This window comes from Plecotus auritus (assembly GCF_963455305.1).
Source record: "Plecotus auritus genome assembly, chromosome: 9".
Classification (NCBI taxonomy): Eukaryota; Metazoa; Chordata; class Mammalia; order Chiroptera; family Vespertilionidae; genus Plecotus; species Plecotus auritus.
Window position 1 is genome coordinate 57,712,205 of NC_137783.1, and position 25,709 is coordinate 57,737,913.

General features: G+C 48.7%; 1 long non-coding RNA gene across 1 annotated transcript; it reads left to right on the forward strand.

Annotated features, from left to right (window-relative positions):
• Positions 1-1,303: 1,303 nt before the first annotated feature.
• Positions 1,304-25,638, forward strand: LOC308233227. The gene is made up of 4 exons (XR_013958984.1): positions 1,304-1,755; positions 1,866-1,986; positions 23,985-24,261; positions 24,984-25,638. It is a non-coding gene; the product is annotated as an uncharacterized lncRNA (long non-coding RNA).
• Positions 25,639-25,709: the final 71 nt, after the last annotated feature.

Genomic DNA, 25,709 nt, shown 5'->3' on the forward strand with positions numbered 1-25,709 from the left:
CGGGATTGGGGTCTCAGTGGGGCTGTGGAAAGGAGTGGTGGACCCAAGCTGCCTGAGCAGACAGAGACGGGCACCATGTGTCAGACATGGAGGCCACAGGCTTTGGGGCACAGCGGGATGGCTGCCTTCAGGGCTAAAGAGGCACACCATCTTGCTGGCTTTAGGATCAGAGCCCAGGGCCATTGGACTCGGGCCCTGGTACCTGTGGTCCTCTCCCAAGGTGCCTGTGGCCTCTGTTCTTGATCCTGGCAAATGCTAGGTTCCTCTCCTCTCACTCCCCCTTCCTCCCACCCCCCATTAGGAAATGGACCAAAGCAGACCACCAGACCTCGGCTGGACTGTGGGCCAGGGAGCCCCATGGAGCCCACTGGCCCATTCTTGTCTTTGAAACCTGATCACTCACATCTTGGGTTGGGACCAAAGTTTGGAAGTGGGTCACAGGAGGCCAGCAGCACTGAGCTGGGTTTGTGGGGAGAGACGTCTAGAGGAGGAAAGTGGGAGACCAGGCAGGGGTAGCAGGAATCCTCAGACAGGGAGGGGGGAGGGGGAGGCTGAGCTAGCATTGGCTCTGCCTGTGGGAGAAGGCCATCGGGATGTCCCAGGTCAGCTGAGCTTGCAGCGAGGAGTTACCGCCTTGACCTAAATGCTGTGCAGCTAGTTGGATATCTGGCTCCATGGACACACATAGTGATGGCCTGTTGAGGGCAATCAGGCACCTGCAGTGGCCTGGGCACCTGGGGATTCATCGATTCTCCTGGCCCCTCCTGTGTGGTTCTGACCCGCAGTGCCTTACTTTGCCTGTGGGGGAGAGGCCAGGCCAGGCTCTGAGGATTCCGGGTCTGGCTGAGAACCGAGAGCGGCTCCCTGGGTCTGCCTTGCTCAGGGGCCTCCAGTGCCAGGTATGCCGCCTGCAGCCTGGCAGTCTGAGGAGCTGGCTGCAGTCTGAGGTGTGACTGGGGCCGTTTCCTGCAGGGAGGTTGGGGAGCTGCAGGGTCCCCTGGGAAATCCCAGTCCTAGGAGCCCCTGGGTGGGGGGATTCCCAGGAATGATGACGCCCATGGAAATGGCTTCTCCCCCTGCCCTAGTGGTCCCCATCTCTGGAGGATGAGGCTGAAGGATGAATGTTACTCTCTGTCCAAACTCCAGGTCCTGGAGTACGTATCCCTGCTCCCTGCAAGGCGGAGCCAGGGGAGGAGGAGACAGAGGTCAGGCCTGGATGCCCCCACAGGCCTTTGGCAGGATGGCATGTGTGGAGTCACAGGGAAGTTGCTCTGGGAGGTGGGACAGTTGCGAGAGGAAATACAGATGGACACAGAGCTAGGGCCCATCCTCTCTGATGAGGTCCTAGAGCCTCCTCCCAGCCCTTTCCCGGCACAGGACCCGCTTACGCGGGAGCTGGAGCTGGACACTGCCCTCTGGCTCAGGCTGTGACCTTTCCATGGAGAGTCTGCTCTCCTTCAGTGTCAGCAGCCTCTGCCGCCCTGCCGGAGGTGTTATCTGGGAAAGAGGAAGCCGGTGCACAGAGAACTAGGTGTGGCCCTGACCATGTGGGTCTGAATGACCATTCCTGGGGGAGGCGGCCAGGCCTCCCTGGGCCAGGCCTTCGTGTGGATTTCCTGTGTGACACTCAGTGAGCTGTGACACCAAAAAGCAATCCTGGAGGTGAAGGGAACTCGCTCTGCTGCTGCTGCTCGGCGCAATTCCTGTCCCAGCCCTGAATGTGTCTGTTGAATCTTCACAGCCTAGCAACCAGCGGTATGTTGTCTCTCGCTCCTTAACATTTTCTTGTGGGGAAACCGAGGCTCTAGGCAGGGAAAGTGCCAGGATGCCAGCAAACCAATGCGACCCTGTTCACTTGACCCCAGCTCCAGTCTATGCCTCCTGGATTGGAGAGAAGCTCCCACAAGAGAAGCCTCCCTCAAGGAAAAATGAGTGAAGAATGATGGGAGGGGACTAACATCCAGGAACCCAACGGTGGGCGAGAGGGTGAGTAACGAAAGCGCAGAGGCACCCCTGGCTACCTCCAGCCTTTGCAAACCTCAGCTCCCTGAAATGGGTGCACCCACCTTGCTTTTCCATGACAGTGGAGTTTGGGTCGTTTTTGTGATTTTAATTTGCATTCCCCAAACCTCACAAACGCACAAAGGACATCATCCGATTGTCTGTCCTGGCATATGCATGCTCTCAGCTGGAAAGAGGTGAACGGGGGCTGAGATTGGGCTCAGGCAGCTGTGGGTTCAAAATCCAGCATTGCCACCTGCAAGATTTGCAACCTCCACAAATTACCAACTTCCTGGAGTCAGCTTCCTCCTGCAGATGGGAGAGGGCTGAAATAAACATGGCCCTGGCTTGTTTTGAGGTTTGAAATAACAGAAGTCCTTTGTAAACCACAAACCTGAACGGAGACTTATTTCACACACATACTTGGCGTGGGTGGTGCTGGGAGAGGGATGAACACCTGGACCCAGTCCCTGCCTTTGCAGAAACCCAGTGGAGTGGGGAGATGGCAGGGCAGAGGAAAGAGACCTGGAAATACGCCTGAAGGTGCTCACTGAAAGCACCGGGGCGAGGCTGTGCCAGGACCAGGAGAGGCGCCCTGGGGAACAGGGAGCACCCTGGAGTAAGCGCCCTGGAGGCGGACACTGTGTCCTGTGTCCCAGATCAAGGAGGAGGGGGGCCTACCCAACCCTGAGTTAAAAACGTGTCCTCACATTGTGGCCCTCTGTTTTGGACTCTCTAGGCATCAGTTCCTCTTGCTCTCCAGGATGCTGAGCAGCAGAAGGGGAGCCTAGATTGCTCCGGATGTCTGGGGACCACCTGGCCTGTCCACCTCGAATGCTCCTGGAGGGCGGAGAGCACCCCCGTCTGTGCTCTGGTGCTCCCAGACTCACCCAAGGGCAGGCCCCGGGGGCTCCCCATGGCAGGCCCAGACTTCCAGAAGCACCCCGACCTCAGCAGGGTTCAGAGAACTCTCTTCTCTACCCTGAGTGTTGGAGCCCAGAACTTAGACCCCAGTGAGCCTGTGCTCACTGTGCCCCTCTCCTTCTTCATAGTCTGCATGAGTGTTCCAGCCCAGGTCCCCAGACTTGGAGCCCTCACTTAGCGAGGGCCATGCCCTCTGCCCTCTGGCCTCTGCCCATGGGGAGGGGTCCCGTCTTGTGCACTACGGGCAGTGTCCAAGGTCCTACCCCCAGACAGTGATCCATGTGTGTCTGAGCCTGACATCCTGTGGCATCTGAATCTCTGGTCACATGGTCATCTGCTCTTGGAGCCATTTAATAGGGCCCTGGATGGGGCCATGCGCATCCCCACCCTAAACAGCCCTGGAGGTGACAGTCCCAGATTCTGGACCTCAGAGCATCTCATTGGTGAATCCAGCAGGGCCCTTCCCACGGTGCCCAGGTCCTGAGGCCAGTGTCTGCCCCTGAGGAGGGAGGGTGCCCCAACAGGCAGTTTTGCTGACCCAGGTCTCTCATTCTTTGTGGCTTTGGGCCAATTAAAATGGAGGCAAAGAGCGGAGCCCCAGGCTGCCTGCTCCCTGTCCACCCTCAGGGCAGCCCAGGGCTGCTGCTCTTTCCTGCTCATCACCCTCTGAGGCAGCTCTGAGCACCCGGCTTCCTGCCTACATAGCTGGCCCCAACCTCTCTTGCTCCCGCACTGTCCTAACATCACCCGCCATCCTCACCCCGAGGGAGAAACCAGCTCGGGAAGTGAGGAGAACGGTTCCTCTCTCCTCTCTCTCAGGCGCAGTGTTCCCAAAGCCTCAGGGGATCCAGGCGAGAATCCGTGGGCTGAGGGAGGACAGTGACCCAGGGCCCCAGCAGCCAGGTGCTGCACAGGTCCCCCAGCTCTGGCCAGATGCACCTGCTCAGCAGCATCTGCTTTGCACAGATTTGTAAGCCACGGGATGTTTGGGACCCACGTGCCGGTGCTTTGGGCTCTCCTCTTTCTCTTGCCCCTTGTTGCCATCTCCTGATCTGCGCCCTCCACCGTGAGAAGCCTGTTCCGCCCCGCTGCCCGCTGCCTTCTCCCTGGTCCAGGCTCGTGGCCTCCCTCCTGAACTGTTTATCAACCCCTCCCCTGGCGCTGGCCTCCAGGCTCCTCCCGCCTGCCTTAGCAGCCAGAGTGACCCTCCCAAAGCACAGCTGAGCCCCACTCCCTAGAAAACAGAACATACCTCCCACCAGTCAAAGCCCGGAGAGGAGCAGCTCCCTGCGGAGCCCTGGGAGGGGAATCCTCCTGCCTCACCACCCACCACTCTTCCCACTGAACCCCCCTCGGTGGTCTGCCTCCATCTTCTCCATCTTGGCAACGTGGCCCTGGCATCTTCCTTCCTCATCCTGTTCTTGTTCTCGATACACGCCTCTGTCCACCCAGCAAGAACGTGGACGCATCCTTAGCTGCATCTTCCCTCCTTACCCACGTTGGCAAAGCAGCCTCTGCATCCAGTTACCCAGCCCTCAAATGGCCCTTGTGTTCCTGCACTTGTCTCCTGGCCCAAGTCATGGTCACCTCTGGATCCCAGGGCTGCCTCCCAAAGGCCACCTCTCTCATCAGAGTTTGCTGCCCCCCAAGTTGTCCTTTCCTGCTGCTGGGGTGATGGTCAGCCAGTGACACAAACCAGTCCCTTGGCCTGGCCCTACTGGGACCTCCTCCCACCTCCGCTCCTCCCATCTGCTCATCCCAGGGCTAAACATGCCCAGCTCCTTCCTAGTGTCCTGGCCTTTGCACACGATGCTGTCTCTGCCTGAAACCATCCTGCCTTCCCCTTCCTGCTGCCGAGCAGCCGCTGGCCCTTCGCTTCTCAGCACAGAGCTGTGTTGTCTCTTCAGGAGGCCAATGTGGTCTCGGTCTGGGTCAGATGCACTCCCTCTTGCCCCCTCAGTACTTTGTCCTGGAGAAGTAGAGTTATAGAGTCTCTCTCCTCAAGGTCTCCGGTCTAGCCCTCTGCTCCCACAATGATCACTTCTATCACCTGCATCAGCAGGCTGTCCCTTGCCCCTGGACTATTCCACCAGCATACAGACTGGCAGGGAAAGCTTGGTCTTTAAAAACAGGAAGTTTACTTCCTACCCCAAGGCCTTTGCACTGCTCCGCTCCTTCCTGAACTGGCTTCCCATAGATCTTCTCAGGGTGCCTTCGGCCCCACATTCCTCCTCCAGCTACCACCCTGCTTCTCTGCTCCTCTTTAAAGGAACATCTCTGAATGGGCATATCTAACATCAGATCTGGATTCCTGCTCCACTGCTGCCCTGGCCCCCTGAGCCTGCTCTGCTGCAGGCAGGGCTGCCTTCTCCCCAAGGCGCATCTTTCCTCCTGTTATTTAGCCCCACACTCAGGGGCTCACACCTCCGTCTGTCTGCTTTCCACACAGTGCCTGTGGTGACCATTTCCACATAGTGATCATGCTCAGAACCACCGATGGCTTCTCATTCCTTCCAGAATAAAATCCAGACCCCAAGCCAGGACCCATATAGCCCTCAGCACCTCCTGATCTGCACTCATTCACCCCATTCCTTACTACCTTGAGATTCCTGCAATTTAAAGCTCCTTTCCTACCCCAGGCCCCTTGCGGTGGCTGGACTCCTTCCTGGATGGCCTTCCCTGAGTCTTCTCAGGGTGCAGCCCTCACCCTGCTCAGCATGCTCCCTCAGACAAGCCTTCCCTCCCCTCCAACTCACACTCCCGACCACAGCCCGCTTCGTTTTATTCACATCACTTCTCAGGATCTGGAATGATTTGTTTGTTCACTTGATTGTTGTCTGTCTATCCTTCTGGAAATGTAAACTTCCCAGTCAAGTGCCTCATCTGCCTTAGTCATCACCTGACTCGTGCCTGGCAGGTAGCAACCTCCAGCTGCGAGTGAGGGAGCTGATGGACTCCCGGGACTCCAGGCGCACACCTGCTTCTTTCTGTGTCAGGGTGTGGCCCACCATCACCTTCTGCATGTAGAGTTTAGGGACTTTGTAATCAGGTTGTGTTTGCAGGTAATAGAGTTTTAGATTAAAAAAACATTTTGAGGGGAGGAGAGAGAGAGTGAGAGAGCATAAACTTCTGTTTTTCATGCATCCTTAAGTTTATCTTATATATATAATTTTTTAACCAGTGATTTGCATACTCATTTTAGATCTAAACAAGCATTTATAAGATCTTGAGGCAATTGCTTGGTCAGAGCTGATAGCTGGGGAACCATGTGAGGGGCATCCTATAGACAGGGCAGCATCCCTCTGATCAGCCTGAAGCCCCATGAGCTCTGTAGGCCAGGACCCTGCTCCATTACCCTTATGATCACAGGGCCCCATACTATTAAGTCCCTAATTTGTTATGGAATTGTCATGTATTTAATAAATATCAAGCACAGGTACAACATCTACTAAATGACCCATGCTGTGGCAGAAGAGTTTCAGCCGTCAAGGCATTTGAGGTCCTTCCAAACTGCACCCAGAACTGAGCCTCCACTTCTGGAGTTTGGGGAAGAAAATGGAATGTTTTCATGTAATCAAAACGTAAGGGATGGATGCCCCTAGAATATGCCCTAGGAGCTGAAGCATTTCCCTATGTTGGGCTGGCAAGAGTGATGATGCCAGGGAGCCATTCCTTCCCAGCTGTGTGCTGTCAGAAGCTCTACTATATTCTGATGCCTTCTGCTATTTCATTTTTTTGCAAGGTCCTTTAGTTTTGACTTGATGAGTCAAGTTACTGAGATTGAGAGTACTTGCTGCTTAGCCAGGTCTTTTCTGAAAAGGATTTTTACTTGTTGTTTTATATTAAACAAGTTTCTTACAACATTTAGGAAATACCACTTTACACTTTCATTTTTGCTGAATGCACTGTCACTTTCATGGTTCACTTTCCCGGCCCCAAGGTCCCTATGGGGTCCTGCGGCTTTGCTGGGACCCGAATCTCTCACCCTGGTTGGTGACGTGGCATTGGCACTCCTGCAGGGCGTGTCTCTGTCACCCAGAGGCGTCCATCCTTGGCTTGTCCATTGCTGTCAGCCATAGGGAAAGACACTTCTTTTTCTTTTTCTATGCTGCAGTTGCAGTTTCATTTCTGTAAATGTAAAAGAAGAAGAAACATTGCAGGGACATGATGAACTTCAGAGACAGTGTTTCTTCAGATGGGAATTTTCTATTTTACTTCTAATAGATTTGTTTATTTCCTTAGTTAGCTCCCCCCAACCCCCAAGGCATGTGATGCTTACATCAGGCAGATGCCGGGTGTCCAAGGCCCAGTGAGCTCTGTGGGAGGGTAGGCTATCAGAGATGTCGTGTGCTGGGGGCCGATCAGGGCCCAGAATTAGAGACCTTGGCCTCAGGTCTGCTGCTGAGTGCCTTATTCACTGACTCAGCCTTTCCATCCATTCCATGGAGGTAAGCTACAGTGCTGATCCCACAGGGTCTGGGGACAATGAAATGAGATGTGTGAGAGTCATTAGGCACAGCTCTTGGCACAGACCAGGTGCGCAGTGAATGTGAGACCGGATTCTGCTCACTCTGGAAGAGCTAGTCTGCTGGAGGGAGAAGTGGAGGCTCAGTTCTGGGTGCAGTTTGGCAGGACCTTTCATGCAGGTTGCCTCATGGCGGCCGAATAAATTGTCCCCTGGCTGGTATGTGGGCCAACTGCACCCATTTCCATGTGATGTTTCTGGCAGAGGAATTCTTGAGACCTCTGAACATCGTTAGCTCTCAGAATGGGAACCACTGGGCTCAAATATAAGCTATTGCTTGGATCTGTGAGCTTGTTTCTGGGGTCTTGGCACCTCTACCCAGGTGACCTAGATTCAAGGGCTTGGAAATTCCAGGCCTGGCAGGAAGCTGAAGCTGGTGCTCTCTGCTCACGCCCAGATAGGAAGTGAGAGGGCAGCCATTATTTCAGGCTGGTGCATAAGGGAAGCCATGGGAACAGGTTTGGAGGTAGGCAGGTGGAGTTCAGGTCTCAGCTCTTCAAAAGTGTGTGGCCTTGGCAACACCTTTATCTCTCTGAGCCACAGTCTCCTCCTTTGTCGCCTGGGGACAGAACAAAGTCCTAAGGAAGATCTAGCACTCACCTGGCACAATGCTGGACAAAAACTGATCCTCAGTAAATCAGAGCTAAAAAATGGTAACTGTAGATATCAAACTATAGACACATCTAAGAACAGAGCATCAAAATTCATGAAGCAAAAATGGATAGATTTAAAAGGAGAAAGACAAACCAACCAATGTAGTTTGAGATTTCAACACCCTTCTGTCATTAATTGTTAGATCAAACAGGCAGAAAATCAATAAAGACAAAATCAGGGAGATGACCTGAGTCAATTTGATCTAATTGACATTTTTAGAATACTTCATATATGTATTTTAAGTTCACATGTAATATTCATTAATACAAATAAATTCTAGTCATGAAATACACTTTAAATTTTTTTAAAAGAATAAAAATAATACAAAGTATATTCTCAATATACAATGATGTTAAACTAGAAATCAGTAACAGAGATAGCTGAAAAATTCCCAACTAGCTGGAAATTAAACAATATACTTCTAAATAAACAATGAGTGAAATAAGCAGTCTCAAATATTAAAATTTATATTTTGAATTAAATGAAAATTAAAATACAACATATCAATATTTTGAGGGTGTAAGTAAAATGTTCATTACAGAAAAATTTATAGCATTAAAAGCATATATTTAAAAAGAAAAAGGATCTAAAATCAATAACCAAGTTTCTACCTTGGGTAACTAGACAATAAGAGCAAATTATACCTAAAGCAAGCAGGAGGAGAAACATATTAAAAATTAGAGTGAATATGAGTGAAATTGAGAAAAGAAAACAATAAACAAAATTGAATCTGTATTTTTAAAGGTCAAGAAAATTGATAAAACTCTAGTCAATCTAACCAAGAAATAGAGAAGATATAAAATTTTAATATCAAAAATTAAAAAGGAGGTTTTATTAGTGATCTCATGGACATTAAATGAATAATAATAAATAAACAACACTTTATTCACAAATTGGGTAAGTTTGATGAAATTAATAATTACCTGAAAGACAAAATACCAAAACTGAAAGTGAAATAGATATGGTTTATTAAATAAATTGAATTAATAATTTTAAAAAATCAAAAAATAAAACAAAACAGAAAAACAAAAAGTACTAAGCCCGATGGTTGTACTGGTAAATTCTACCAAAATTTAAGGAGTAATATCACTTTTCTAGAATCTCTTTTATAAGTTAGAAGTAGAGGGAATTCTTCTTAACCCATTTCTTTGAGGTGAGTATTATCGTTATATCAAAACCAGATAAAAATATTACAAGAAAACAGACCAATATTTCTAAAGACCATAGTTGCAAAAATATTACAAGAAAACAGACCAATATTTCTAAAGACCATAGTTGCAAAAATCTTTAACAAAAAATTAGAAAATAGATTAAGTAGTATATAAGAAGGATAACATATAGCAACCAAGTGTCATTCAATTTAGTAATGTAAGGCTAGTTCAGTATTCATCAAGCAATCCTTGGAATTAATCTGATTAACAATCTGAATAAGAAAAGCATGTAATCATATCAACTGGTGCAGTAAAGCATGGGACAAACTTGAATACCCATTCATGATAAAAACTCCCAGCAATAGATGAAGACTTCCTTAAGAGAGAGTATATGTAAAAAAAACCTACAACTAAAACCACATTTAATGTTGAAAGACTGTTTCTTCCCCAAGATTTAAAACAAGGCAAATATGTCCTTCGTTAAGCATTCCTATTCAACATCATACTAGAAATTCTCGCTAGTCAATAAGACAAGAAAAATAATAAATAAAATACAGATTTGAAATGTGGTAATACAACTAACTGTCTTTCTTCATATGTGGCATGATTGTCTAGGTAGAAAGAACCGAAGAATCTATCACAAAAATAGAAAACAAACAAGACCCTAGAATGAATATGCAAGTGTGAGAAGGTAGCAGGATACAGGTCAATACACAAATGTCAATTTATTTATTTCTTACATACCAGCAATGAAACAGTCAGAATTTGAAATAAAATCAACATACTCTTTACAATGACATCAAAAAAGTGAAGTATTTTGTTATAAATCTAGCAATTAGGTAAACAATCTGTATGTGAAAAAACTGTAAAACTTTTATGAAAGAAATAAAAGATCTAAATAAATGGGGAGTAGTCCATATTCTCAGATTAGAAGGCCCAATATTGTTAAGAAGTAAATTCTTCCTAATATTATCTTTAGATTTAATGCAATGCCAATCAAATTTTGGCAATCCATTATGCAGATATCAACAAACTAATTCTAAAACGTATATAGAAAGACAAAATATTTAGACGAGCCTATACAATATTAAAGAAGAGCAAAGTTGGAGGATTCATGCCACCTGATTTCAAGCCTTACTATAAAGCTATAGCAATCAAGGCAATTAAGTGGTGACAAAATACTAGACACATTGATCAATGGAACATACTAGAGATCCCAGAAACAGATCTAACATAGTCAGCTGATCTTTGACAAAAGCAGCTCAAGAAGAAAATGGTAGTCTTTTCAACACACTGTGCTGGAACAAACTAATGTCTGTATGTAAATAATGAACCTAGACATACATCTTACAAAAGAATTAACTCAAATGGTCATTGATCTTATATTAGTTTTCTATTGTTGCTATAGCAAATTAGCACAAATTTAGTGGCTTAAGACACACAAATTTATTATCTTACAATTCTGGATGTTAGAAGGCCAGAAGAAGTCTCACTAGGATAACATAATGTCAGAGCTGCATTTTTTCTGGAGGCTCTAGGGGAGAATCCTTTCATTTTCTTTTTTCTGTTTTGTCTTTATAGGCTGCCTAGATTCCTTGGCTTATGGTCCTCTGCTATTTAGAGTTGGAGACATTAGAATTAACTTATATGTAACTTAATTTAGATATAGAAAGATACACAAAAATAGTTGTATACATGGGTTAGTATGCTCACACATATTTCTTTGCTCTGTCAGCTAAGAGGGCCTAGAAACAATGGCATCCTAGTAGCAACAAGCACACACAATCCCCAGATCTTATTTCTAGTATTATTCTTTAACAATAAGAACTAGGGATCCTTGGAGATATGGTTGATTCTAAGGCTGGGACATGGCATATATAATTGGAGAGTGGAGTATCTCATAATGCCAGAATAGAAGTATGTCTGTAGTCATGTACCCATGCACACACTCAGTGATGGAGGCCTGTCAAAAAGCCACTGAAAGATCTCAGAATGGCCTCACAAGCTGAGCAACAAAATATATGAAGGAGTAAAAAAATCCATGCTGTCATACTGATATCAATACGTGATTAAATAAATAAGTAAAATATTGGAAAATAGGGTGATATCCCATGTGGATATCTAAATAATGTATGTAGATTCTCCCTTCTCAAGGAGGTGGAGCCTAACTCTGAATCCTTCCCTTAAGTATAGGATGTGCATAGTGACTTACCTCCAAGGAGTACAGGAGAGAGACCTGACAAACTACCTCCTCAGCCAGTGATCAGGCAGAGAGGGCTGCTGTGTTGATAGCATGCTCCTTTAATATGATGTGATGAGAACGGCACTCCACCTCCGTGGTTTCCTTCTTTTCAAAACCCATAGTCTCAGTCTAATCATGAGAAAAATAACAGGCAAATCCCACTTGATGGTAATTATACAAAATGCTGATTAGTCCTCTTTCAAGCTCACATTTTCAAGGTCATCAAAACAAGAAAAGTCTGAGAAACTGTCACAGTCAAGAGGAGGCTAAAGAGACATGATAACTAAATATGATGTGAAATCCTGGATGGAATCCTGAAACAGAAGGGATACTAGGTGAAAGCTAAGGGAACCTGAGTAAAGTGTGGGCTTTAGCTATAATAATGTGTACATACTGGTTTATTTGTGTGACATACATATGAAGCATGCTAACGTAATATGTTACCATCAGGGAAACTATAAACCCAAACCTCTTCTAAAAGCAAGGTTTCTCTTTTAAAAAGTAAATACGATGAAACAGTGAAGGGATGGGGAGGGAATAAAATAGGGGTGGGGGTGTCCTAGGCAGAAGGAACTGTGTATGCCAAGGCCCAGATGGAAGAAACGAGGAGAGAAAAAGGGAAAGAACAGCTGACCCATAGAAGTTCTTCAAAAACATGGATGTAGGAACTGGTTAGGGGCAGATCTCAACATTACTGAGTGCTACTGCTCTTTGAAATGTTAAACATATCAACTGCCTTTGCGTCCAGTGGATAATTGCCCCTCTAAGCAAGCACAAGCAAGTGCATGTTTTCAACAGGCAACATCTGAGGACAACAGAAATGAGCTTAAACACACAGAGGGGATTTGGGGAAGGGCCATGCCCAGGAGGAGATGAGATTGGTGAGCGTGGGTGTCCCAGAGGCAGAGGAGACCAACCAAACCTGCTGAGAGGCCCCCTGCTCTGAACTGCTGTCACCTGCATAGTCAAAACAGACATCAGGACCCCAGCAGCAGCCCCAGCAGATGGAAGGGGCCACACTTCCTGCCTCTGGTGGGTCACAGGGCCACCATCTTTCTCAAATCGGGCCACTAAGGTCTGAGATTCTGTCCTCTGTCCAGCTGTGACCTCCTGGGCGCCAGCCACTGCAAAGCTTTGCTCTTGGGAGCCATAGGGTCTGATCTATGGTGGCTGCTGGTGTTGCTCTGGCCATGGCTCCAGAGGGTACCCAGAGGCACCAGCTGCCTTCTTGCACAGGGCTACAGGGTGGAGATGACTGCACACATTCTTGACTAAGTCAAAGTAAAACACCTGCCCTGTAGCCTAAGCCAAAGTCCAGGTGGCCTATATCGTGGGTGAGCGCATCAGGTGAACAATGAGAGGGGAGCTGATCTGAGTCCCGAGGTCATTTTGACAAACTGCATCCCCCTCCCCAACCCCAGATCTCCTTGGTGCAGGCACACAGCATAGCCTCAGTGCTTCACAGACACCTTCAGGCCCAGCTGGTGAAGACTGGCATTCATCATCGCTTTTCTCTCCACTCTGGCTTCACTCTGCTAGCACAGATCTTGGCTTTTATTACAACTTAGAAATATGCCTTTTCAGGATTTAATGATGTGCAATTTTCAGCAGCTGCTTTATGAGGTTATATTTTCAGATAGCGTAGGCTAACTGTTGTGTGATCATAAAAATCACCTACGAATCTTGTTAAATTAACATGTGTCCCTGGGTCCCATCCCAAAGAAGGGTCCTGGGGTAAGTACTTTTAATAGGCTTTTGGGGAGATTTTGCTGTGCAGATTAACTGTCTAGGAAATGATAGTGAAAGTTATGCAAAATGGTTTTTTTTCCTAAGATATAGCTCCCACACTTAAAAAAAATAGAATAGGGAAGAAAGGGAGACTGGGGATCTGAAACTCGTGTTATAAAATGTCAGAAGAAATCGAAAAATCATGTTCTTCAACCCCCTCCTCACAGTGAAGGGAGGTGTCCACTAAGGTGAGGGTCTGATGGAGGTCATTCAACTACAGAATTCCAGGGAAGGACCAGCGTCAGGTCCCCCAGCCTGCAGCTCAGGACACCAAGGCTCCGAGACCTTCTGAGGCAGATAGCAATTCTCCTTGGAATTAAAACTAGGCCTTCTCAATTCTCTAAGACACTGGGCAGCTTGTTGTAGGCTTCTGCAAACGTCTCCTGCAATTCTGCCCAAATACAACTTCACGGTGTGCACGCGATTACTTGGGCTGACTTGCTCTCTCCTGACTCCCCTTTGCCACAACCCCCAGGGCTCCTCTAGGCACCCCCTGCGTCCTTTTGGAGTTTGTTTCCAGTACTGCTTACTCTCCCTCGCCCCCTCCAAGATGACTCTCTCTGTGGAGTTTGTGGCACCGGCTTGTGCCTTGCCCAGCCTGAGCACAGAGCACCTGCCTGGCCTGTCAGGCACCACCTAGAGTGCAGTTCTGTTGGGACCCAAGACAATCACCTCTGGTCTCTAAGGGGAGGGACACTGCTTTCCAAAGAGGGTGGGTCCACTAGAGCTCACCCCTGGCTCTAGAGAGGGGAGCTGCGGCTTTCAGGGAGCTGAGTTACCACTGAGTGTTTACTACCAAGAGTCTGAGGCCTCTCTCCACCCCCATCATCTCAATGACAGAAAAACAGAGGCACTGTCTATCGAATAGTGACTACCCATCGCCCATTGGTTGAGTTGGTCCATTTCTGTATTTAATTTCCAGTTCTTACAATGGCCCCATGAAAAGGCTGAGGCAATGAGGGTTCGAGAGGGTAGGCACCATATTCCAGGTCTCACAGCCCAAAGCCTCGGAGCCAGGACTCGCCTAGGAGACAGCAGCCCAGGCTCTTCGCACTGAGTCAAGTTCGCACCCTGTCTGCAAGTCTTAAAGCATGTCGTCCAACTGCGGCACCAGTTCCCTGGCACATTCCTGGTGCTGAACTCCTCTGGGAGATTTCCTCCAGAAACAGCTGTTCTTGAGGACTCCCTAACGCCTCATGGTTGCTTTACACCAAAACCATGAACACTGAGGGGAACTCTGTGTGCTCCTCTCAATTGCACTGCAATTTTGTAGTCACCTGGGGGCAAGAGAATGATGGAGGGGTAAAGCTACACGAGCCACACGTCTCGTCAGTCAGCTCAGGAGAGGACTGGCTGTCAGCACTGGGTGGCCTCAGCTGACTAGCCCTGGTGCCCAGCCTTATTCTGAGCATGGGTGTCAGGCAGCACCCTCGATGCTTTCCACCTGTGATCTCACTGAATTGTCACAGTGGCCATAGTGTCATGATCCCTACTTTGAAGCAAGAAAATTGGGCTTAGGTATTTAGGAATTCTCACAAGTGCACAGATAGAGCTGCTGAGCCTCAGAGCCTGCAGTTGAATGCCCAGGCCCTGGATCCCTGCAGCAGACTCCAGCACTGTCCTTGAGAAACCAATAGGGTTGACTTTTTTAGCAGTCATTAATCTTGCCCTCTCTCTGCACACACAGTGACGAGGAATGGGCATGATCCACATGCGCTGCTCCCAAATCCCATCACTTGGCTCAGCCAGTCCTATTTCCTGATCAACAACTGTTGTTCGTGTCTGTTCTGTGTTCCTCGTCTTCTCAGATGGGCAATTGCAAGTGTCCTCTAATTGGTCTCTGTTGTGGGTTGAATTGTGCCCACCCCCCCCAAATATGTTCAAATGCTAGCCTCTGATACCTGTGAATGTGACCTGACTTGAAAATGGAGCCTTTGTAGATGTTGTCAACTTATGATGAGATCACATTGAAGTAGAGGGGCCTCATCCAAAGTGACTGGTGTGTTCACAAGAAGAGGAGGGACAGAGGCACAGAGGACAATGCCAGCAGCAGTGCACCTGCAGGCCAGGAACGCCCACAGGCCAGGGAACACCTACAGGAGGGAACACCTACAGGCCAGGGAACACCCACTGGCCAGGGAACACCTTCAGGCTGGGGAACACCCACAGGCCAGGGAACACCCACAGGCCAGGGAACACCTAAAGGCCAGGGAACACCCACAGGTCAGGGAACACCCACAGGCCAGGGAACACCCACAGGCTGGGGAACACCTACAGGCCAGGGAACACCAAGATGCTGGCAGCACGGAATCTGAGGGAAAGGCCTGGAACAGACTGTCCCCTACAGCTGTGGGAGGGGATTTTGGACCTCTATCCTTCAACTGTGAGAGAATAAACTTCTGTTGTGTGGAGCCTCCCCATTGGTGGCAGTTTATGTGCAGCCCTAGAAACTAATGGTCTCCTTAGACCTGTGTTCGCCTGTCACTCCTCTCTCCATCCTCCATACAATTATCAGAGTATTTTTTCTGAACTACAAAGTTCTTGTTGTCATTTAAAAAATTCCTCCATTACAGCTGACATGCAATATCGTATTAGTTTCTGGTGTACATTACGGTGTGTAGACATGCATGTACTGTATAAAGTGATCACCTGACAGGTCTGGCACTCATCTATCATTTTCTCATTTAAGAATGTCAGTGATGCCCTAGCCGGTTTGGCTCAGTGGATAAAGCGTTGGCCTGTGGACTGAAGGTTCCTGGGTTTGATTCCAGTCACGGGCACATGCCTTGGTTGCAAGTTTCCTGGCCCTGGTTGGGGTGTGTGCAGGAGGCAATCAATCGATGTGTTTCTCTCACATCGATGTTTCTCTCTGTCTCTTCCTCTCCCTAAAAATCAATGGAAAAATATCCTCGGGTCAGGATTAACAAAAAAGAAAAAAAAAGTCAGTGGCTCCCCATCACTGTCCACCTCAGGATCCAGCCCCAGCCTTTTGCTGCATTGATTGCCGCATGCTTGCTCCCAGTATACTACAGGGAATTTGGGGTTCGTTTTCTGTGGTTGAAATGGCTGCTTTCCATTTTCCTGTTTGCCGACTCCCCCTTCTCCTCACCTCACCTGCACAGTGCCCTGGCCATGCTGCCTCCTCTGTGCTCTCTCCCACCTGTGCACACCGCTGCATCAGCACAAAAATCCCAGCTTCCGCCCGCTTCTCCCTGTCATGAACATCGAGCAAGCAAGACTTGGAGGCAGCAAGACTATTTTATGTCTCTCTCCCCAGAGCCTATAACTGGAACGTAAGAAGTGAAGAATGATTATTTGTTGGCTGAGTGAATAAATAACCAAACAAATAATATAACAAACATCCAGAGAAAGTCAAGGTTTCTAACGCCTGTTATGTGCAGCGTTCAGAAAGGCATGAAAGGATTTGGCATGAGAGCAAAGCCAGCTTTCTGTCCTTCCATTTACTATCTGTGTGACTCAGGGGAAATTACTTAACCTCTCTGAGATTTATTGATAAAGAAAGAAAAATGATCTACGATGTCATAGAACCTCTAATAAAATTAAGCGACCTGGTGTGGGTGAGTAACGGACTGGTGCCAGCGGCTGGAGCCGCTTCCCAGCTGCTTATTCCCGGTCCCAGTTAAGACCACGTGCTCTGGATAGCTGGGCTGGAATATCCAAAGTCTAAACTTTCATTAAATGCTGAACAGAAATTGCCCTTTGTTTGTTTTCCATGAGGACATGCAGGAGAATGACCTCGGCAGTGGAACTGCCCTAATTGCTCGTGCAGAACAATAGCAAGAGCCACAAGGAGGTCCATTTAAACCCAGGCGTGGCAATTAATCACAGCTCTTTGGAATATTGCTTTTGGTCTTGAACTCAATTTGCCTTCTATACAGGAAATGAAATGCAGTAATTATCGCAGTCACTTGAGACTCCAGAGTCCTGGCTTCAATTCCCAAATCCTTCATCATTTCATTTTGGCTATGTCGACATGACGCCAAAACATCTGGATAAAAATTGAAAAATGCCATCAATGCTTCAACTGATGACTCACTGACTATTCTACCTTTCCTCTTCTATTGTGGTAAAATATACATAACACACACTTTACCATTAACCATTTTTAAGTATACATTTCACTGGCATTAAGTACATCCACATTGTTGCACAACCATCACCACTGTCCATTTCAAGAACTTTTCAAACTGAAACTCTGTGCCCATTATGCACTCACTCCCCATTTCGCTCTTCTCCCAGCCCAAGGCAATCACAATTCAATTTTCTGCCTCAATTAATTTGATGGCTCTAGGTACCTCCTATAAGTGTAATCATACAACATTTGTCCTTTTGTGTCTGGTTTATTTCACTTATCATAATGTCCTCAGGGTTCATCCATGTTGTAGCCTGTGTCAGATTTCCCTTCCTTTTGAAGATTGAATAATATTCCATTTGCATTTTGTTTCTCCCTTCACTTGTCGATGGACTTTTGCATTGCTTGCACCTTTTGGCTATTGTGAATAGTGCCGCTATGAACTTTGCTGTATGGATGGTTATTAAAGTCCTTGCTTTCACCACTTTGGGATATATTACCCAGAAGTGGGATTGCTGGGTAATGTGGCAAGTCTATATTTATATTTGGGGGGAACTGCCAGATTGTCTTCTGCAGCAGCTGCAGCATTGTACATTCCCACCAGCAACACACAGGCGTTCCAATTCCTCCACGTCCTCACCACCACTTCTTCCTCCTCCTCCTCTTCCTCTTTCTTCACAAAAGCCATCCTTCATGAGTGTACATTTTATCTTTTCTTTTTTATGTTATAAGAGTTCACATTTTTACATGATTCATTCATTCATTCATTCATTCAATCATTCCCTTAATTTCTTCACCTATCATAAACATAGGAGGTTTGACTAAATATTTTGCCAAAATTTTGTTTAGTGCTCTGAATATGAGAAGTAATGCTGGATTTTCATGTTTTTAGCTAGTTCAACTTAAAATTTTTCTGCAGCCCAAGTGGGCGTTTGCTGGACACAGCACAATCAGAAACTGAGAAGGAGGAGGCAGTAAGGATGAGCAGCGAGGATGAAGTCCTCCACTCCCGGCCTATGAATCAGATCTGGCTCCACCCACACCTCTGGCAGCGTGGGCCACACCGCGTGGCTGTCCCTCAGAGGGCTGCATTGCTGAGAGGCCTGGGAGCTTTCCAGGAGATGGACAGCCACTCACCCACCTGTGTATCCTCAGCACGTGGTCAAGAACAGCTCATAGCAAACACTCAGCAGGGTTTCCCCCCCGACCTAAAACATCACAGACATTTAAACTAGTTGAAGTGAATAATTAACACATATACAAACAGATGAAGCAGTAAGAAAAGCAAGCTAAATTCCTTGTCAAAATAATTTTATCTGCAGATTTTATAAAACTTTTCTCTGCGATTTTAATTCATATACTTGTATTGGTAATAGCTTACTTGGTCTCCCACAGCCTGAGGCTCTCCCGAGGCTGCTGTGAATATTGATTTGCGTCTAAACCCCTAATTGCTGGTCCAGTGGCTGGACACGCTGGCCGCTGCCAGAGCTGCTGTCAGTGATGGATGGCACTGCTTGCTGGCCAGCCACCCAGGGGCCAACGACTTCCGATAGAAAACCTGCCTGGTGAGGAGGAATGTTTGAGTTGCCAAACTCCCCTGTCTTGCCTCTGCTTTGTATTTGAGCCCATTTTTGTTTATTTTTGAGGCATTATCAGAGATGAACTAATTAGGTCTCAATTATCTCCTCAGGCTCCCTTCCTATGCCAAAGCCTGGCTTCAGTTAGTCTCCACACACACCTTGTTCTCTATCCACATCCATTATTCTATTAAAGGCGAGCTCCTGAAACAGCCTACAGATGTTTCCATTGGGCCTGGTCTTGAGGGGAGAGAGAAACGAGAAGTTATTCTGAGGATCAAAATGGGTCCTGCAGGCTCTTTTGGGACTTAGTGATAGGAATGATATTTTCATTTCCCCTTTAAATCTCCTTCCCTGCTGTCTTCCACTTTCGAGATCTCCCCCTGAAGCACATTGGCCCAGGAAGGTGAGGTACTGGCATTTTAGGACACACAGGTCGCTGATCAAAGCTGACGTTCTGAAGCCTTTGGGGATCAGTCATCATCTATACAGGCACAGGCTGTAGGATTCCTTATCGGGGTGTGAGGAAGGGGCAGAAACCCGGGCTGGTTGGCACGGCGAGCTGCACATCATGTGTACAGCTCCGTCCTCTGAGAGTGGGCTATGTCTTCTAATTCTCACAGAGGCACCCTGTGGACTAAGATAGGAGTTTTGGAAGAAGGATGTAGGCATTTATAAGGTCCCAAGCTGCCCATTTTAGATAGAAAGAATGACTCTTTCCATAATTTTATAAGTTACTAGGATAAGCAGAGAGAGAACTCAGATTTTATAGTGACAGCGCTCCCAATCAGACTGCAAGTGGACCAAGAGACTCACCTCCCCTGGGCATGAAGTTGGTGAGAAAGGAGCTGAAGGGAGAGCGAGGCAACCAGGCCTCAGGCTCCACAGCCCACCGTTGCTGGAAGGCTGGCCTTGCTCAAATTAGAGGGGTTCAGGGAGCAGGATGGAGAGAACGTGTAGGAGGCTATTGTGCCAGGGGCGCCATCCATTAACGTCTTGAAGGGCCCCATATCTACCCGAGTGTCTCTAGAGCCTTCTCTAACTGGCCACCTGGCCTATAGGCTGTTTTGCAAACACGCTGGGCATGGCTTTGTCTTTGCACTTGCTGTTCCTTTATCAGAGAAGGCCTCCCTAACCAGTCTATTTAAAACAGCACCCTCCTGCCCCAATAGTCCCCATCACCTTCCTAGATATTTTTCTAAATAGTACCTAAAATCCTCTAACACACCGAGCATTTCTCTCTCTCTCTCTCTCTCTCTCTCTCTCTCTCTCTCTCTCTCTCCCTCTCTCTCTCTCTCTCCCTCTCACTACTTATTGTCTGTTTCTCCCACTGGACTGGGGACTTCGTTTTGTTTGCTGCTCAATCTGCAGTGCCTACACCAGTGAGTGCAATGGAGTGATCACTTGACAGATATGTGTTGAATTAATACATGAGTGAATGAGGCTCCAAATTCTTGGGAGAGCCCCACCTTGGCTCGATGTGAGATCCAGCACAGGCTGGGAGCGATGGTCAGGTCTGAGCAGTCCTCCTGACTCCTTGTAACCTAGGCTGGGCGCGCACTGGCCTGGGAGCTCACCCGAGCCCGGTGAGAACATGTGAAGTTCCATGTGGACTAGCAACAACCTGGCCCCTAGGAAGGAGAGGCACTGAGGGCCGCACTGCGCTGGGTCGGTGGTGGCGGCAGCAGCCTGCGCTGCACCATGACCCCAGGAATGGCGCTTCCTTTGCCCCAGGACCTTTGCTCACCCCTGGATCGCCATCAGGAGAAGAGGGAGTGGCCATCTGAGGGAGGAGCTGAACTTGGAACTGACTCCTTATTTAAAGAGACTATTTAAACCTGGAACAAATGGAGAGGCTGTTTACTGGAAAGCCGGTGACTTTCACTTGCTCTCTCTTTACTTACCTGTGGGTGCAAATGTGGGGCCCAGTGACTACCCTTGAGAAGAGCCTCCTTCAGGGGTGCCCGTGAAGCCAGGTGCCTAGGGTGTTTCCTTCCCAAAGCTGCCACTTAGATGTGGTTCAAGCAGCCACTAGCCTAACTCCCTAACGGCCTGCCCAATGCCTGACTTTTCCCAGCCCTGCCTGATAACTTACCCCAGGTTCTTCCTCGGAGGACTCTGGGGCTCCCATCCGCGGCTCTGAAATGAGATGGAAACTCGGAAAACGGTGGCCATCCTCAGCGGGCGGAGAGGATATGCACTGTGAGGGCAGAGCAGCGGCTCTGGGTTGCCGTCCCCCCACCAACCCCCGGGACAGGACAGGCTTCCAGTTCACTCTCACAGGAATGAAATCTCAGCAATCCAAGATGCAGTGGATGTGAATGTTTAATTGCAGTACAAACCTGACCAGTTAAAGAATTTAAACGGTAAATATAGTTTCTACTACAACGGAAGATCCTCATAGAACAGTGGTCCTGGGGGTGGGGGGTGTCATTCATTCGTCCTCACCCAGGGAATGCGGCAGTGTCGGCCACTCTGGGTTTCTGGGTTGGCAGGACTCAGGGGAGAGGAGCTTGACAGGGTTGCTCCTGGCGTCCTGTGTACCGGGGCCGGAGATGCTCTCAGCACCCGTCCTGGCCTGCACAGGATGGCCCGCTCGGGGCTGCCTGTCCCCAGCACCAGCGGTGCCCAGGTTGAGAGCATTGCCCTGAGGCATAGCAGCTGCAGGGCCTTTCAGACCCTGTGCTTCCAATGGCGCCTCAGGAGCACTGTGCGGGAGGCGGGCGGTATCACTGTGCTGGTTTCACAGAGGACCAGAGGCTCAGAGGTGGAGAGCTCCCAGGCTCCTGGAAGGAGGAGCGGGGTCAGGGCTCTCTCCATGGCCCAGCTCCAGTGCTGTCGTCTTGCCAGGCACATGGACTTTGTTTACTGAGTGTTTGCTTTGAACAAAGGAATAAACATTTCAATATTTACAGAGAGCTGACCATGTGCCAAGCAGAGGACAAAGTCCTGCTCTCAGGGAGGTTACAGTTTGGTTGGGAAACAGTTCACAACAAGGTCTACGTAAACCAGACAGCATGTCAGAGAAGGACATGGCTGAGGAGAGGAAGGAGGGAGGGGGGAGGAACTGGGAAGCAGTTCCAGGGGAAGGCCAGCAAGTGCAAAGGCCCTGAGTTGAGTGGGCCAGGTGTGCTGGCAGCCTCGGTGTGGCCGACTGGAGAGAGCACAAGGACCTGAGGCCGCAGACCTGAGTGGGGGCAGGGAGAGGAGGCAGATCACAGAGCCGCGTCACGGCCATTTGAAGTACCTTGGCCTCCGTCAGAGAAATGAGGAACCACTGCAGGCTCTGAGCAGCGGTGTGGTAGAATCTTTGAATTTTAACTGGGTCACTGGCTACCCTGTGGGGAATATACTAAAGGAAGGAGGTAATGAATTTGCCCAACTTCACTCTTGCCAGTTGTTCTAAATTCCTCAACTGCTTTTTAAAAAAATATTCTGTGACTGAGGAAGAAAGTGTGGTTGCGCAGGAGCACACATGGAGTGCCTGCAGAGTGAGCTCACTGGACAGGAGAGAGAAGTGAGACCAGGAGATAAGGGCTATAAAGAGAGGAGGGTGCAGGCAGAAAAGCAGGGTGCTGGCCACCCCTTCACCCCCACTGGTGAGGGCTGGTGCCAGCGGTGCCCGCAGAACTCACTGTCTCAGGGCATCCTACCACCCCTGGGGATGAGGCTGTGAGGCGGGAGGGAAAATCAGAAAATCATTCTCCTCTGCTCAGTTTTTCCCTCATCATGGTTTCTTTGTCATTACTTTACCTGTTTCAGTTAACATTTCAGAGCCTGTTTGTATTCATATATAAGTCCCTGAACTCGGGGCTCTCAGGGGCCCCGTCTAAACTTTCTGTTAACTACGTAGTAGTGATGTGTGCTCAGAGAGCCATGTCCTCCATGCAATGGAGGCTTTTGAACAAAAGCTAGCAAATCATTCTTGAGGTTTTGGAATGAAGTTAGATTTCCTTCTTATCATGACACCAAAATGTAGGACAGTGAAGTCAACCCATTTTTATTTCATCAGAATAAAACCAGTTCGGACATATTTATGTGTCTGGTCCTCAGAGTAGGAGAGAGAGGAGGGAGATCCCCATGTTCTCGGGGAAGGGATTGGGAACTGCGCTGGGCCCCCAGGTCTGTGGGTTGAGCTCACCTTACTGTCTGAGAACAGTGGGGTTCTGAGGGAGAGACATTACAGCCGGTGCAGTAGGAGGTCCAGGGCAGGTTCCTATGCTCCCTGCTCAGCTTTGGCCCCAATGCACTGCACGGATAAAATGCAGAGTTTCAGAGGGAAACGAGATTTACACTGTACATGAAAACAGGGAAGTGGCAGATAAAGCTACACATTTCTAGGCTTCCTGGTGCAAATCAGAACATCTTCTGAAGATGGCACACCTTCCAGTATGTGGACAACGACACAAGGTGAGAGGCAGCCCACACGTCAGTCCCTCAGCCCACGGCTCCCTGTCGGGTCCCCGGCTAAGGGCGGTGGGGGAAGGGGGGGGTCAGTGTTCATTTATCGTCACACTTGCATTGTTTTTCCTGATACTAGAGGAATATTTATCTGTATTCATGTTTTTATTAAAAGTGAGACATTAAAAGAGGCACAAGTTTCCAAAGGATGGTATGGGTGGGAAGGAGGGGAGCCCCCCAGGTCTTGGTGCACATCCCTGCTCCCTGGGTTTTCCCACTGCCCAGCCCCACCCCACCAAGCGTTTGCTCGGCAGTGCAATAGCTCCAGTGCCCATGTGATGAGATGCCAAGGCTCCCGCAGTGGGAAACTGAGATCCTGGCGTGAGGACCTTACAGAGCACCGGGCCCTGGGCTCAGGAGCACACCCAGACCTTGTGCGAGGCTTTTAAAGCAAGGGGGGCTGGGCCTGAAGGGCTATTCAAGGAGCAGCTTCAGTGTTGCAGCTGGAAGGGAACCGGCCTCACCCACATGCCACTAACTGTGGCCCTCCCATGACATCAGACCACATAGGATGAAGGGTGTAGACCCCCCTCACCCCAGCCTCAGTTTCTTCCTCTTGTACTTGCAGACCCTCACCTCTGTTCTTCCAAGCTCCCCGTTCCATTGGGTCACCAAATGAGTAGGCACAGGAGGATTCTGAAAACTGTGAAGTTCTACTGAACAAGAGCAATTCCTGGGAAACAGGGGTTTCAATGCGGACGCTGCTGAGAAGTCAGGGCTGCGGGAAGGGGGCCGCCGGCGGGGCTGGTCCCTTCTGTGGAGGACAGAGGACTTGTAAGTGCTCTCAGGTCTCTGCTGCTGAGTCTTCAGGTGAGTCCTGGCAGAAGAAATCCCTAGGACAGAAGGTAAGGCATTGGTGTTTTTCTCGTGCTTTGCAGTTTCCATAATGTTTTTCTGGACATTTTCTCCTTTGCCTTTTAATACACCCTCATGGGACTGACAGATAGGGACAGTTTCCTGAATTCAGAGGACCATGTGGTTCCAAACCATTTCTATTTGAATGGAGAACATGGCCCCATTTTTTTGTCTTTACTTGCTCTGTTTAAGCTAATGTATAGAAAGAGAGTGCATTCTGATAGGCTCTACCTGTAGCGGACGCTGTGGGCTCCAAACCGCAGTCACCCTGGTGTCTAGGGAGCTAGCTGCAGTACTTTGTGACTTCTGCTGCTCCCTGGGTCCCGAACCCGCTCTGCCCCAGGCCCTGTGTGGGCTCTTGCATTAGCCTAGCCACAAACATGTGGATATCTCTTTCTACTTTGTATGTTTCCTAAACCTTTAATTTCTAATAAAATTTCCCCTTTCCTTTACTATGTTATTGTGTTGGATGCAGGCCACAAGGACAGAAGGGCTTCAGAAAAGCAAGCTCCCAAGTTTATGCCCTATTCTCAGCCCTGTCCTGCTCTCCAGCCCCAGTGCACCTTTGGGGGCTGGTAGGGGGAGGGGGGAGGCGGGCAGATCTGCTGCATGCCCACAGCTCTATTCTGTTTGCCTCCCTCCGTTTCCGGCGGGGTCTCCACCATTTCCAGCAGGAGATTGGGCCCCAGTTTATCATCTCTGACTTTTGCAGCAGGAAGATCTGGGTGTTTGGGAATCCTGCGCTGGAAAATGGGTGGGACCGGCTGATTGGCACAGAGAGGCTCACAAGGCAAGTGGAAGAGGCCCAAGCGACTCCATACCCAGAAGGTTTCTGAGGATCCATAAAGCAGCCATCACAGCGAACCTTTATGGAAGGGCACAGCACACCGAGGCTGCTGGTGCCTTCTCGGAGCCATTCCCCGCTGGCCTGGAATGTAGGGCAGCCCTGGCTTCAGAGGAGGCACTGAGGCCAGAGGTCTGTGGCTCTCAGGACCACTGGCAACTCGCCCTGGGGGACACAGGGGCCCAGGCCTGTCTCTGGACACCGACTTTCTTCTGCTTCCTTCCCCGCCTCTCTTCCTTCTTTTTAAATAACAGCCTTATTGAATATAAGCCACATACCACACAATTCACCTGCCTAGCATGTATCATTCAATGGTTTTAGTATGTTCATAGATATGTGCAACCATCATCACCACAGTCAATTTTTAAGACATTTTCATCACTTTCCCCCAAAATCCCATACACATTAGAAGTCTTCTCCTTCCTCAATCCTGACCCCATCATTGGGCAACCGCAATCTGCATTTGTCTCTATGGATTTTCTTATTGTGGATATTTTATATAAATAAAACCATATAATATGTGATCCTCTGTGGTTGTTTTTTGTTTTTTTTTTTTTTTTCACCTAGTATTATGTCCTCAAGATTCCTCCATGT